General features: G+C 39.8%; 1 protein-coding gene across 6 annotated transcripts in view; it reads right to left on the bottom strand.

The window, feature by feature from the left end:
* Positions 1-12973, bottom strand: part of STAU1 (staufen double-stranded RNA binding protein 1) — a 37442-nt gene extending 24469 nt beyond the window's left edge. For 4 of the 6 annotated variants that reach the window (XM_081946200.1, XM_081946202.1, XM_081946204.1 and 1 more), the window contains exons 1-2: positions 12170-12380; positions 4178-4248 (exon numbers count right to left, since the gene is read on the bottom strand). The gene's annotated coding sequence lies outside the window, so the exon portion shown is untranslated. Of the gene's footprint in view, positions 1-4177; positions 4249-12169; positions 12384-12736 lie in introns of those variants that run through there. The other 2 variants (XM_081946201.1, XM_081946203.1) reach the window with 2 other exon arrangements.

The following is a 12973-nucleotide window of genomic DNA, read 5'->3' as shown; positions in this document are numbered from 1 at the left end:
CTTTTCCAGTGTCACAATTAAACATTTCTAATGTCTATTATAGTTGGGTTTATTTACTTTAAAAAATTTAGTAGAAAAGATTCTATATTTCTTCAAAACTATAAATCTGACCTATTTTCAGCTTTAGGAAATATAAATGCTGCTCAAACGTTGAGTGCTAATAGCATTTATTTATTTTCAAGTACTCTGCAGGCTTTCACAACTGATGCCAAATTTAGAATGGATGTGTCAAACACAAAGTAATTTGCAAGCTATCTCTATTTCCATTTCATTTTCTTGTTTTATGCTGTAACAAATTAAAGTTATACAGTAGCAAATATAAGATAAATAACAGCAAGTATGCCAAGTTAAAGAAAATTATAATGACAAGCACAGCATGTATTTTCTTACAGTCCTAGATACAAGTAGGATAGACACATTTTTCTTGACATTTGGCTGCAAACCAGGCCCGAAGACTGCAGCTAGTCCAGAACACAGCCGCGCGGGTAGTCATGGGGAGTACTAGGTACTCCCACGTAACACCTCTCCTGCGCGAGCTGCACTGGCTGCCTGTAGTCTTTCGGGTGCGTTTCAAGGTTCTGATTACCATCTTTAAAGCGCTCCATGGCATAGGGCCTAGCTACCTGCGGGATCGCATCCTCCCACACACATCCCTGCGGCCAATTCGCTCTCACAGGGAGGGGCTTCTCCTGGTGCCGTCCACTAGGCAATGCCAACGGGCGACACCGAGGAGTAGGGCCTTCTCTGTGATGGGCCCAACCCTCTGGAATGACCTCCCCCCCGACATTAGAACCACTACTGGCCTCCGCTCCTTCCGACAGAAACTGAAGACACACCTGTTCCGACTGGCTGGTCTGGCATAATTTATAACGTCTACCTCCTGGCATACACATTTTTTACTGGTTTTTAGAGGGATTGTCTCTTTTAAATTTAATCTTATATGATATTGGGATTTTAAATTTTGTATATTCTGATTTATTTATTTAGCTGTACAGTTTGGCATATTTTTTATCCTCCTCTCATATACGTATTTATGTATCTATTTATTATGTTTTAATTTGTTGTACTTTGATATGGACTGTACACCGCCCCGAGTCCCTTTTGGGAGAGGGGGCGGTCTATAAGCGCTAATATAATAATAATAATAATAATAATAATAATAATAATAATAATAATAATAATAATAATAATAATAATAATAATAATAAAATAATTAGTTAAAATGTTTACACTTTTTTTCTTTGGACAACCACAACAGGAAAATTATTTTGGAATGATTGGACTAGGTAATTTTTTTCTATACAAGAGAGAGAGAGAGAGTAGAAGATGGGGGTGGGGGTGTGATACTGCAAAAATATAATAATAGAGCAAATTATGGGAATGATTGTCTGCTTTGTTGCAAACAGGAGAATGAGTTGCTATATGTAATGGTTTAAAATCTTCCTTCAAAAATATAGGCATCCTTGCTTAACGACTTCTTTTTAGTGATTGTTCAAAGCTATGACAGAGCTGAAAAAGCCAATTTCTGACTCACAGAAAGAAATGACCAAGTAGTATTTCATTCATATATTTTTTGTAGCAAGGATACAGCACCATTGCTTGAAGTTATCTCCAGAAACCATGAAAGCAGAGACATTGTATTTTCCATTTGAATTGAAATAAATCTACAAATAGTAAGTGTTCTTGCATAAGAGAGACCAAAATTGTCATGAACTCCCACCAAAATCTATAGCTGCTTTTTTTAAAACTGAAATAATTACACTAATTGAATCTTCTATAATGAGTATGGAAGTGCAATACTCTATAATGTCCTTTTCAGAAAATGTATATGCATTCCATTATCTTGACGCACATTCGATGTTTTCTATTAAACAATCTGTTTAGAATGACTCACTGGCACATTAGAAGCACTGAGTCACCTGGATATACCAAAAGATAAAAACAGATTATCTGCTGAAGGCTCACATCAATTTCACTATTCCAAGATCACTATCAACAATATATTCTTAAAATGTATGTTTATTTTTGCCTCTATATTTGGCCTTCCCATATAAGGTAAAAGGTAAACGTCTTATAGGTCATATATGTGCTAGTCGTTCCCGACTCTAGGGGGTGGTGCTCATCTCCGTTTCAAAGTTGAAGAGCGAGCGCTGTCTGAAGACGTCTCCGTGGTCATGTGGCCAGCATGACTAAATGCCGAAGGCACACGGAACGCTGTTACCTTCCCACCAAAGGTGGTTCCTATTTTTCTACCTGCATTTTTACATGCTTTCAAACTGCTAGGTTAGCAGAACCTGGGACAACTAACGGGAGCTCACTCTGTTACGTGGCACTAAGGATTCGAACTGCCAACCTTTCTGATTGACAAGCTCAGCGTCTTAGCCACTGAGCCACCATGTCCCTTTTCATATACATTTCAATCGTCTATGAATGAGAGTTATGGAACTCCTAAATGAAAGTACTGCGACTGGCAAGCAAAACTAATGCTTAGATTTCAAAAAGAAAATAGAATTGTGTTCTTGCCTCGCCATAGCTATTCCCAAGCAGTACTTCCATAAAAAGCAGAAAGTCCAAGATTCAAAATGCAACTAAGCTGTCAAGAATGTGAAAAGAAAAAAAACTGAGATAAGAGATGAGTACATAAATACAGTGGTGCTTAGAAATTTGTGAATAATTTTGAATTGTCAATTTATCTGCATAAATGTTACTTAAAACATGATCTACTCTCTATACAAGTACTAAAACTAGATAAAGAGAAATCAGTTAAATAAAATGTTATACTTGTTCATTGATTTATTGAGGAAAATGATCCAAAGCTACATATTTTAAAAAGCAGATGAATGTGAACCTCTAGGATTACCAGTTCATTTGGAAATTAGTGCCAGTTGTTTCAATAAATCAATGGGATGACAATCAGATATGTGTGTGTGTGTGGGGGGGGGGTGATGGTGGTAGTTTCCATCTTATTTAGAGAACAGTATTCTGGAATTCACTATCAGTTTATTTTTCACCACTCAGATATGTATGGCTTGAACAAAGGAGGTTTCTGAAGAAAAAAAAAAGACGCTCACCAAGCTGGAAAGTATTACAAAACTATTTCCAAGAATTTGGGCTCCTTCAGTTCAAATCAAGCAAAGGTCAAGCAGATCGTGTACAAATGAAGGCAATTTAATGGCATTTTACTCTCCTTAGGAGAGTAAAACCAACCAACCATGATCACATCAAGTGCAAGGCATGTAATACTCCAGGAGGTCTCATGTAAAGAATTAAACTCTTGTATCTGTGAATGTCAAGTGATCATGACAGCACCATCAAGAACACACTGAATGACAATGATATACATGGCAGTATTTATTTACTGCCCATGTCATCAACAAAGCAACTCAAAGAGAATTGGAAGGCGAAAGCACACAACAAGCAAGTACTGTATGTTTTTGTCTTATTGTTTAACTAAGCTCTCCTTACAGACAGTCGTCGATTTACAACTGGCCACTTAACAACCTTCCAAACTTACAATGGACTAAAAAAAAGTTACTTACAACCCAATACTGAAATTATGACTGCTGCAATGCCGTGTTTTGTGACATTTTTGCTGCTTTCCAGCAAAAATACCCCATTAAACTGGATTCAAACTTATGACTATGTGATTTGCTGAAGAACCACATGATTCACTTAGCCACCATGTGATTTGCTTCACAAACATGGTACTCAGTTAATAATCACCATAAAAATGGTCATAAAAATTAAGTCCACAAGCATAACGACTTATGACCAAAATTCAAGGCTCAACTGTGGACATAATTCAAGGACTACCTGTATCTATATTTAGGACTTGCAGTATGTAGATAACAGATTACAGTATATGTCATATTTATACAGAAACGTTGAATATGCAAAATAGTTCACAAACTTTTAAGCACCACTGTAAATATACAAAGTAGAGCAGCTTGTAAAGAAATCTAGGAACAAGATATGCCTGGTGTTTCAAAAAAAGGGTAGAGTGATAAATAAGGAATCATGTGTCACTGGAGGCTATGCAGACAGGGAATCAGTTTCGTAACTGAGCAAGCAAACCAAATTGTGACACTATCTTTTGACCAGTATTTAATTATTAGAACTGGCAAGCATTTAATATGCAGAATTAGTAGATTATACACTAAATACAAATTTTCCATACCTTTTGGTGTTCCTGGGACAGTTTATTTTTGATGTTAGTTCCAAGGAAAGTATTTTGATGATGGAAATTGCCTATATCAAAAGGAAAAGGACAGTTACAAATATGTTCTATATGATTTTCATACTATTTTACTTTGTACAGTATTTACATTTCCTTAGTCATCAACATTGCCTGGAACAATGAAAAAATGTACAATAAAATATTAATTTCTTTCAGGATATTATCTGAAATAAGTCATTATACTTCCAAAGGCATCTTCCATTATACCATATTTTTGAGGTAGTTATTTAACAATATCTGACTGTTCTTTAGGATTAGGAAGCTATTTTTTTTAAAAAGAGAACATAGTATTTTGTTTTTATACTGCAAAAATATCCCATGCAAATATATTTGATTTGCTTTTGCTTTTGGCAGCTTTGCCTTATCAATTGTATCTTCTTAGTATTAACTATAAAATTTATTTTAACCCTGCATAAATCAGCATTTAGACACACAATGATCTCTAAAGTTCATATTATTCTTTAACACCCAGAGATTTTATTTCTTCTGAAATTAGGATAGAAAGCTTTATTCTGAGTTCCACAGGTTCCTATCTACTCTTGTAAAAAATGTGTTCTGATTTCTTATGTTTCAATTTTTATTTAACTAAAGCTGGTTAAAATATGTTGGAAGGGTAAGTAATCAGCAACATGAGTAGGAATGGGCATATGATTTAAATGTGCACTAGTATACTAGCCAATGCATCTCTGGTGTGGATTCCTTGTGTGAAAATTGATATATACCATAACTTATAACATGAGTTACATGTACATTTATAACTATGAACAATCTTGCATTTTATAGGCACTTAAAGGAAAACAATGTATTTTACAATGGTTCTATACAATTGCTATAAAGATCCCTGCTTTTTTAACACATTAACACATTAATAGTGTATATATCAGTGATGGCGAACCTGTGGCGGAGCCATTTGTCAGGGCACACGAGACGCTGAAAAGAGCCTCCCCCACCCTGCCCCCCCAAGGCCCTCCTGAGACTTCATGAGCTTCCGTGAAGCCTTTGGAACGCTTAGTGACTTCCAGTTTGCTCGGAGGATTGTTTTGAGCGCTCCGAAGGCGTCAGGGAAGCCTCCTGACAGTCCCTGAAGCCTCCGGAGGGCGTCCGGGGGGCGGGGAGGCTGTTTTTGCCTTCCCCAGGCTCCTATAAAGCCTCTGGAGCCTGGGGAGGGCGAAAAAAGCATGTAAAAATGGCGGGGGAGCGCCTGTAGTGCGCGCCTGTAGTGCGCACTGGGGGAGCATATTGCATTATGGGTGCGGCATGCCCGCACAAACCCCCCCTGCGCTCCCCCCACTTATGGCACGCAAGCCAAAAAAGGTTCGCCATCGCTGGCATATATTAATAGTTCATACACAATAAAACTGTTCTTGTAATATTTAATTATGCATAGGTTAAATTATTTTATCTAGTGACTGTGTATGTGCTCAAATGTTGCTAATTTCTCAACACAAATTTCACATTTGTCTTACTTAGTAAACTGCCTTTACTTTTCTAAACTAATAATCAGTTACATTTAATATATAATATATAATATTCATTACATAGCTCATGAACAGATTAATAATCACAGAAGGAAATACACTATATCGCCAAAAGTATTTGCTCACCCATCCAAATAATCAGAATCAGGTGTTCCAATCACTTCCATGGCCACAGGTGTATAAAATCAAGTACCTAGGCATGCAGACTGTTTTTACAAACATTTGTGAAAGAATGGGTCGCTCTCAGGAGCTCAGTGAACTCCAGCGTGGAACTGTGATAGGATGCCACCTGTGCAACAAATCCAGTCATGACATTCCTCGCTCCTAAATATTCCACAGTCAACTGTCAGCTGTATTATAAGAACTTGGAAGTGTTTGGGAATGACAGCAACGCAGCCACGAAGTGGTAGGCCACATAAACTGACAGAGCGGGGTCAGCGGATGCTGAGGCACATAGTGCGAAGAGGTCACCAACTTTCTGCAGAGTCAATCAGTACAGACCTCCAAATGTCATGTGGCCTTCAGATTATGTCAAGAACAGTGCGCAGAGAGCTTCATGGAATGGGTTTCCATGGCCGAGCAGCTGCATACATCACCAAGTGCAATGCAAAGCGTCGGATGCAGTGGTGTAAAGCACGCTGCCACTGGACTCTGGAGTGACGAATCACGCTTCTCCATCTGGCAATCTGATGGACGAGTCTGGGTTTGGCGATTGCCAGGAGAATAGTAGTTGTCTGACTGCCTTGTGCCAAGTGTAGTTTGGTGGAGGGGGGATTATGGTGTGGGGTTGTTTTTCAGGAGCTGGGCTTGGCCCCTTAGTTCCAGTGAAAGGAACTCTGAATGCTTCAGCATACCAAGACATTTTGGACAATTCCATGCTCCCAACTTTGTGGGAATAGTTTGGAGCTGGCCCCTTCCTCTTCCAACATGACTGTGCACCAGTGCACAAAGCAAGGTCCATAAAGACATGGATGACAGAGTCTGGTGTTGATGAACTTGACTGGCCTGCACAGAGTCCTGACCTCAACCCGATAGAACACCTTTGGGATGAATTAGAGCGGAGACTGAGAGCCAGGCCTTCTCATCCAACATCAGTGGGTGACCTCACAAATGCGCTTCTGGAAGAATGGTCAAAAATCCCCATAAACACACTCCTAAACCTTGTGGACAGCCTTCCCAGAAGAGTTGAAGCTATTATAGCTGCAAAGGGCGGACCGACGTCATATTGAACCCTATGGATTAGGAATGGGATGTCACTTACAGTACGTTCATATAAGAGTGAAGGCAGGTGAGCGAATACTTTTGGCAATATAGTGTATGTAGATCCTCACATCAAACAACTACTCTTTCATTGTGATATGTTTATTGTTCTGTAAGATGGAATAAGTGGATTCAGATATCCACTGACTAAAATAAATTTTTTTAGCTACTAACCATTCTAAACAGTATGGGAAGTAAACAAAACCAAATGTAAACACCTTGATTATGCAGTACTATAGATATTAGAAAACTTAAGCCTTTAATAAATTATAGTACGACAGACTGAGATTGATAAAAGTTTTATGAAGTGGCAGCAACAAGTCACAATAAAGTAAAGTATAAATACATAATGACAGTGACAGAGTAATTAAACAGAGTAACTTGAGGAGGAGGCATTGAAATATAATTAGAAAATAGCCCAAAGAATTAATTAGCAACTCCATTAAAAAGTGATTTGATGAACACATCAAGTTGCAATTTACAGATACATCATTTGACAAAAAGAACAATTTTATCTTCTTCAATCAATTCCTGTCTGTTCATAAAATGATTCCATCCTATCATCAATGCTTTCTTCTCTTTTCTTTACTCTCCTTTCCCCAATGCCATAAATGTTCCCTGATGATTCAAGCATTGGGGGAATAGCAGAGAAAAGAAATGTAGGAAGATTAGCTTCCACCTACCCTATTTCTTAGGAAGACCTCTGAACCCAACCTATACTTTCTTCATAAAAACAAACTATAAGGAACTTGTGCAATATTTAATAACTCTTTAAACAATGACTAGATAGGCCTGAACAACACATAGCCCATTGGTGTTTTTAAAAACTCAAGTTCACCACCACAAAATAGCATTACCCTTAGAAAAGATCTGCCACTGCACCAAAAGGCATGCTGCTGAACATCTCCTGGCTACACCAACACTGTCATCATAGCTCAACCAAACACCTGATTGGTGCACTAGCTATTCCCTCCTAGGCAACTATTATTTTTAATTGATCCTGTGGTCCTTTCCCCTCTGCAGACAGGAGCTACAGCCATTTCATTACATGTGGTTTTGCCAAGTTTTTGTTGCAAGTAAGAGCATACTTTCAGATACTACGGGAGTCATTTTTGTTGGCACCACATAAATGAATATGGTGCATTTTAAAGAAGTTAAATGAATGAAAACATATTCTTGGTCTATTCCCATTTATTTCAGCAGGTGTGTGTGGCCAAATATTTGTTGATGAATGACAGCCTATGGTTGTAATAAGTGACTTAAGTTGTCTTATTTTATCCTCTCTAGCCTAGACAGAAAGTACACATACATAGTTAGAAATCAAAGCAATTTGACTGGCCAATACAAAAGCAGTAAAGGAAGTCTAGTTCATGGCATTGCCAATTCCATCACTTATATCAGAGTGTGTGTTAGCATTTTTAGTAATGTTTTTGCTGAGCTGCATTATTTAATACTAACATTTGCATACATGGAAAACATTTATGGTTACTTCAAGGGCCAAAGTAGAGCAAAGAACAATGCTCTTGCAACTAGGGAAATCAATATAGCTCAGGTTTTGTGGTTGTTTCAACCATTCAGATTTGTCTGACTCCTGGCAACTTTATAGGCAAATGCTCTCCTTGCTAAACTGCTTCTTTCAATTGCTTGATGTTGATCTTTGCATCAGTTTTGATATTATCAAGCCAATGGTTTCTTTGCTTCCCCCTTCTTGTTCCATTAACGATCCCTAGCATTACCGATTTCTTCCAATGAATTTGCATGCATGGCATACATTTGGCAAATATATTAAGCATAAATTTAAAGTAAGAGATTTGAAGCAGAAAAATTGATGGAATGTGACACTCCAAGAAGGACTACAATAAGAGAACAAGACAAAGTATAGCATATTACATATACATTAACTCATGATAAGGAAATGTGCATGTGTCTCATACTATTTCCTTATTAGAAATAGGACTATCTAGCAGACTTAGTACTATTTTACTTTGTTCCCTATGAGTTTAGTTAGTACATAATCTACTTAGTTTTCTCAAGTAACAGAATAATAGTTAAATTACTAAGAATGACTATTATTCACACACTGACTTTAATTTATAAAATCTTTCCCGAAAACTATCATTCTCATGTTTTGTAAGTTCGTGGTTTTTTTTTTGTTTCAACTGGCATATTATCAAGTTATGTGCTAATGCATCAAACCTGTTTAGTCCTGCTTTGCTCTGTTCTAATAAGCCAAACAAATAATAGATTATTTTTCATGACATCCAAAACTGCTACTCCAAAATGTAAAAATCCTAAATCAAGAACTAAAAGTAGTTTACAATTAGGGCTTGTGAAAACTTAAAAAATCTAAGAGCTTTAGAAGTGGCTGCCTACAACATAATGGATGCATTAAGGTAAGTTTTTGTCATCAATTACAGCATTCTTCAACAGAGACAGTTCAAACAATAAGCAATTATTCATCTGGTTTAATCAAGTGATATACAAACTACTTCTAATCAGCTTTTGCTAGATCTAAACAATGTGCCTTAATTCCAAAATATTGTACATATATTTACTTAGGGAAGTTCATTAATGTTAATTTTCACAACCCAACTGTACAAATATGAAGTTCAATAGAACTTATTCCCTATAAAGTGCCTAAGATATCATATTTTCCCAGACTAAATTAATAGCTTAATTTGATGTAATGAGGTCCAATATAGTTCAAACCTATTCAAAATTGAAATATTTCTATTTACATGCTACCCCAAACCAAAGAATCTGGACAGCTTACAATAACAAAACTGCAGGCAGACCCATAAATTATTGTAATTATTAAGTATCTGGAGCAAAAGACAAAGTATTGCTTTATTTAACTACCAGTCACAAAAAAGTGGAATCTGGAAGGCCAGCAAAAGATTGTAATATTGTTAATGATGTTCAAAATCTGAACAGTTTTTCAAAAGGCAATGCCATTCAAGACACTTGGACTATGGTATCTTGACTACAAAGTAGTCTATACAAGATTTGGTCAAATTTGTGCTGTCTTAGTTATACACTTTACTAGAAGAGTTTGTCATGTCAGGACAATGCAAAAAGGTAAAAATAGTACTGAGAAAAAAATCATACTTTGAACTGGGCCTGACTTACAAAGACACATGTAGTTTTCTTGATGTGATGTGGAAAAAGTTTGCCTCTGCTGTTTTGAAGATGTTTTTCTAATTCCCCAAACCTACCAAACTTCAAATTATTCAAATGTTAGTTGAATAGATTATTTCCCTAGAACAAATAAAGCATTTCCAGATTCTACCTTCAAGTTGCAATGGAATTTTTACTATTGGAAGACTTTACTGTACCCTGTTGCAAAGTTACCCTTTGGAATGCTTACTAAGCCTACAGAAATCAATGAATGGAAACTAACTAACGAAGGCTTGCCGGTTTGTTATTCTTCTCCAACTGTGGCCAAAACTCAACCCACCCTGTCAAAACCAAAGCAAGAGATGACACTTACAAAAGTTCACTTAATTTTTAAAAATGGTTCTGGATTTAGCAAATGCTTAGTTCTCCTAAAAGTGAAACAACACAAGAGTTTTTGTGAGGGAAAACTTCAGCATCTAAAACCCTTAAGCCGTTTATTTCCATTAGGAGCTGAATACCTTTTTATTTTATTTTTTATTTATTTGTCAATCATGTATAAGGTAACAGATATAACTATAAACATGATTATGAATACAGGAAATGGATACGAATAAATAGGGGGCAGTAGGACAGGGACGGTAAGCACGTTGGTGCGCTTATACACGCCCCTTGCAGACCTCTTAGGAATGGGGTGAGGGGAACAGTAGACAGCCTAAGGTTAAAGTTATGGAGGTTTGGGGATGAAACCACAGTGTCAGGTAGAGCATTCCAGGCGTTGACCACTCTGTTGCTGAAGTTGTATTTTCTGCAATGGAGTTTGGAGCAGTTTACCTTAAGTTTGTATCTATTGTGTGCCCGTGTATTGTTGTAGTTGAAGCTGAAGTAGTCATTGACAGATAGGACACATTACCTTTGACAGGTAGGACACCTTACAGCATGTCAAATGAAAGCACACAAAGCCTTTAAAAAAAAGAATAAAACACTGCCAGCTTTCAGATGCTATGCTGCCGGATATAGCCCAGGATCTGAACCCAAGGAAAACAGAGTAAACAGAATCTACATTCAACTCTCTGCTGGAACCCCTTTCCATTTGTTTAAGATAAGTAATAGTTTCTACTTTGCAATTGCTGCAATCCCAAGCGAAGAAAGACATTAGAGCAGCTATTCTGCAGAGAAAGGCTCCCTACCCTGCGTCGAATATGAAAAGGTCAAGAAATCTGGTAATCGCCAAAAACAGCCCACACACACTGCCGCTACACGCGAAGATAAAAACGCTGCACGGCTCTAAGGAAAAGAAACCTACACACCGGGCACCGTTGCATACAGAGTACCAGAGAGACGCACTTCTCCCTTCACACAAACATTTAAAGTTACAACAAGGCCTCGTTTTTACTTCTCCCAGGATGGGATTTTAATTTTTTTTTAAACAGTAACAGAATTGGAAGGGACCTTGGAGGTCATCTAGTCCAACCCTCTTGCTCACGCAGGAGACCTGGTACTAGGGGATTCGAACCGCCGAACTGCCTACCTTTATTGATCGACAAGCTCAGCGTCTCAGCCACTGAGCCCACCTAACCCAAACCGATCCACCAGGATGCCGAGGAGAAGAGCTGCGCTACCTCAGACCCTCCCGCGGTCCACCACGGTCTCTTTTTCCACAGCGGCCAACCCGACGCGCTGGGTTTTCCCACCTCGGGGGTGGCGGGGGAACCACGAGGAAGAGGAAAGGCAGGGAAGGAGCCCGGAGAGAGAAGCTACGAGCCGCTATCCCCGAAGGCATCTCCCGCGGATTCTCCCTTTCAGCTCCCCTCCAGCCAGGGGAGGAAAAGGAGCGCCTGTCAGTCAACCTCGCGCCTTCCACCTGCCGGTAGCCGTGGAGAGCCGCTGCCGCTGCCACAGCCGCCCCCTCGAGAAGCCCGAGCTTCTCCCACCCCTCGCCGGTGGCCCGAGGCTGGCCGTCCCGCTAGGCCCCAACCTGGGCGCAGGCCCGGCCGAGGCCTCTCCCTCCCACATCCCCCAGTCGCGCGCCCCCTCCTTTCCCTCCCCTCTCTTCTTCTTTTTTGCCCCCCCCCTTCACCTGATGTTGGTCTGGGCTGCGGCTCCCGGGCCGGCTCGTGTTGACGGCGGGCTATCGGGCGGCTCAGTCCATTGGTAGCTCCCAGGAAAGGGGGGTCCGGGGAAGGGGAGGGAAGCGAGCAAGTCGCAGCGGCAGCAGACACAGGGCAAACACTAAAGAGAATGAGCGGGGCCAGCTCCGGCCGGGAAGGAAGTGACGGCAGCACACGGGGAGGGAGAGAGAGAGGGAGAAAGAGGTGGAGTCGTGGCCTTGGCAGCTATTTATAGCGCCGCCTAGCACCACGCATGCCGCGGTTCCAGTTAGCGGCCGGCTTCTCAAGAGTTTTGCATTGTCGCACAGATGACTACCACACCCAGCATGCTCCAGGGTAGCTACGAAGAACACGTTGCCCTTCTGTCAGTGTCTCACGGCTTTCGCTTCCTTCCTCGGAATTAAAAAAAAAAACTATACTTCCCAGCATGCTCCATTCCCTCGAGAGCGATCTCTCTCTTTCATCTTGCCCTGTACACATCTTCTGCCACGTGCTTCCTAAAGCCCTACATTTCCCAGCGTGCATTGCTTCCTTACCTTCGCCGGCGGAGGGCGTGGCTGCCTGCAGGTCCTGTAACGCCGGGCGGAAGAAGATTCTTGGTGGGAGTCGCACTGGGCTGGAAGAAGGAAATTTTGGTGTGGTTCGGGAAGGCTGCCATTTGCCGAACCTGGATCTGACATAATCCCGGTTTGCTAAATCTAAACAATATCGGTGTGTGTGGGTGTGCGGTAGTTCCTTTTAAATACAAAGAGATCCACTTGCTCTACATTTTT

Source organism: Natrix helvetica (genome assembly GCF_964273705.1).
Source record: "Natrix helvetica genome assembly, chromosome: 3".
NCBI lineage: Eukaryota > Metazoa > Chordata > Lepidosauria > Squamata > Natricidae > Natrix > Natrix helvetica.
This window is presented reverse-complemented; position numbering and strand designations above follow the sequence as displayed.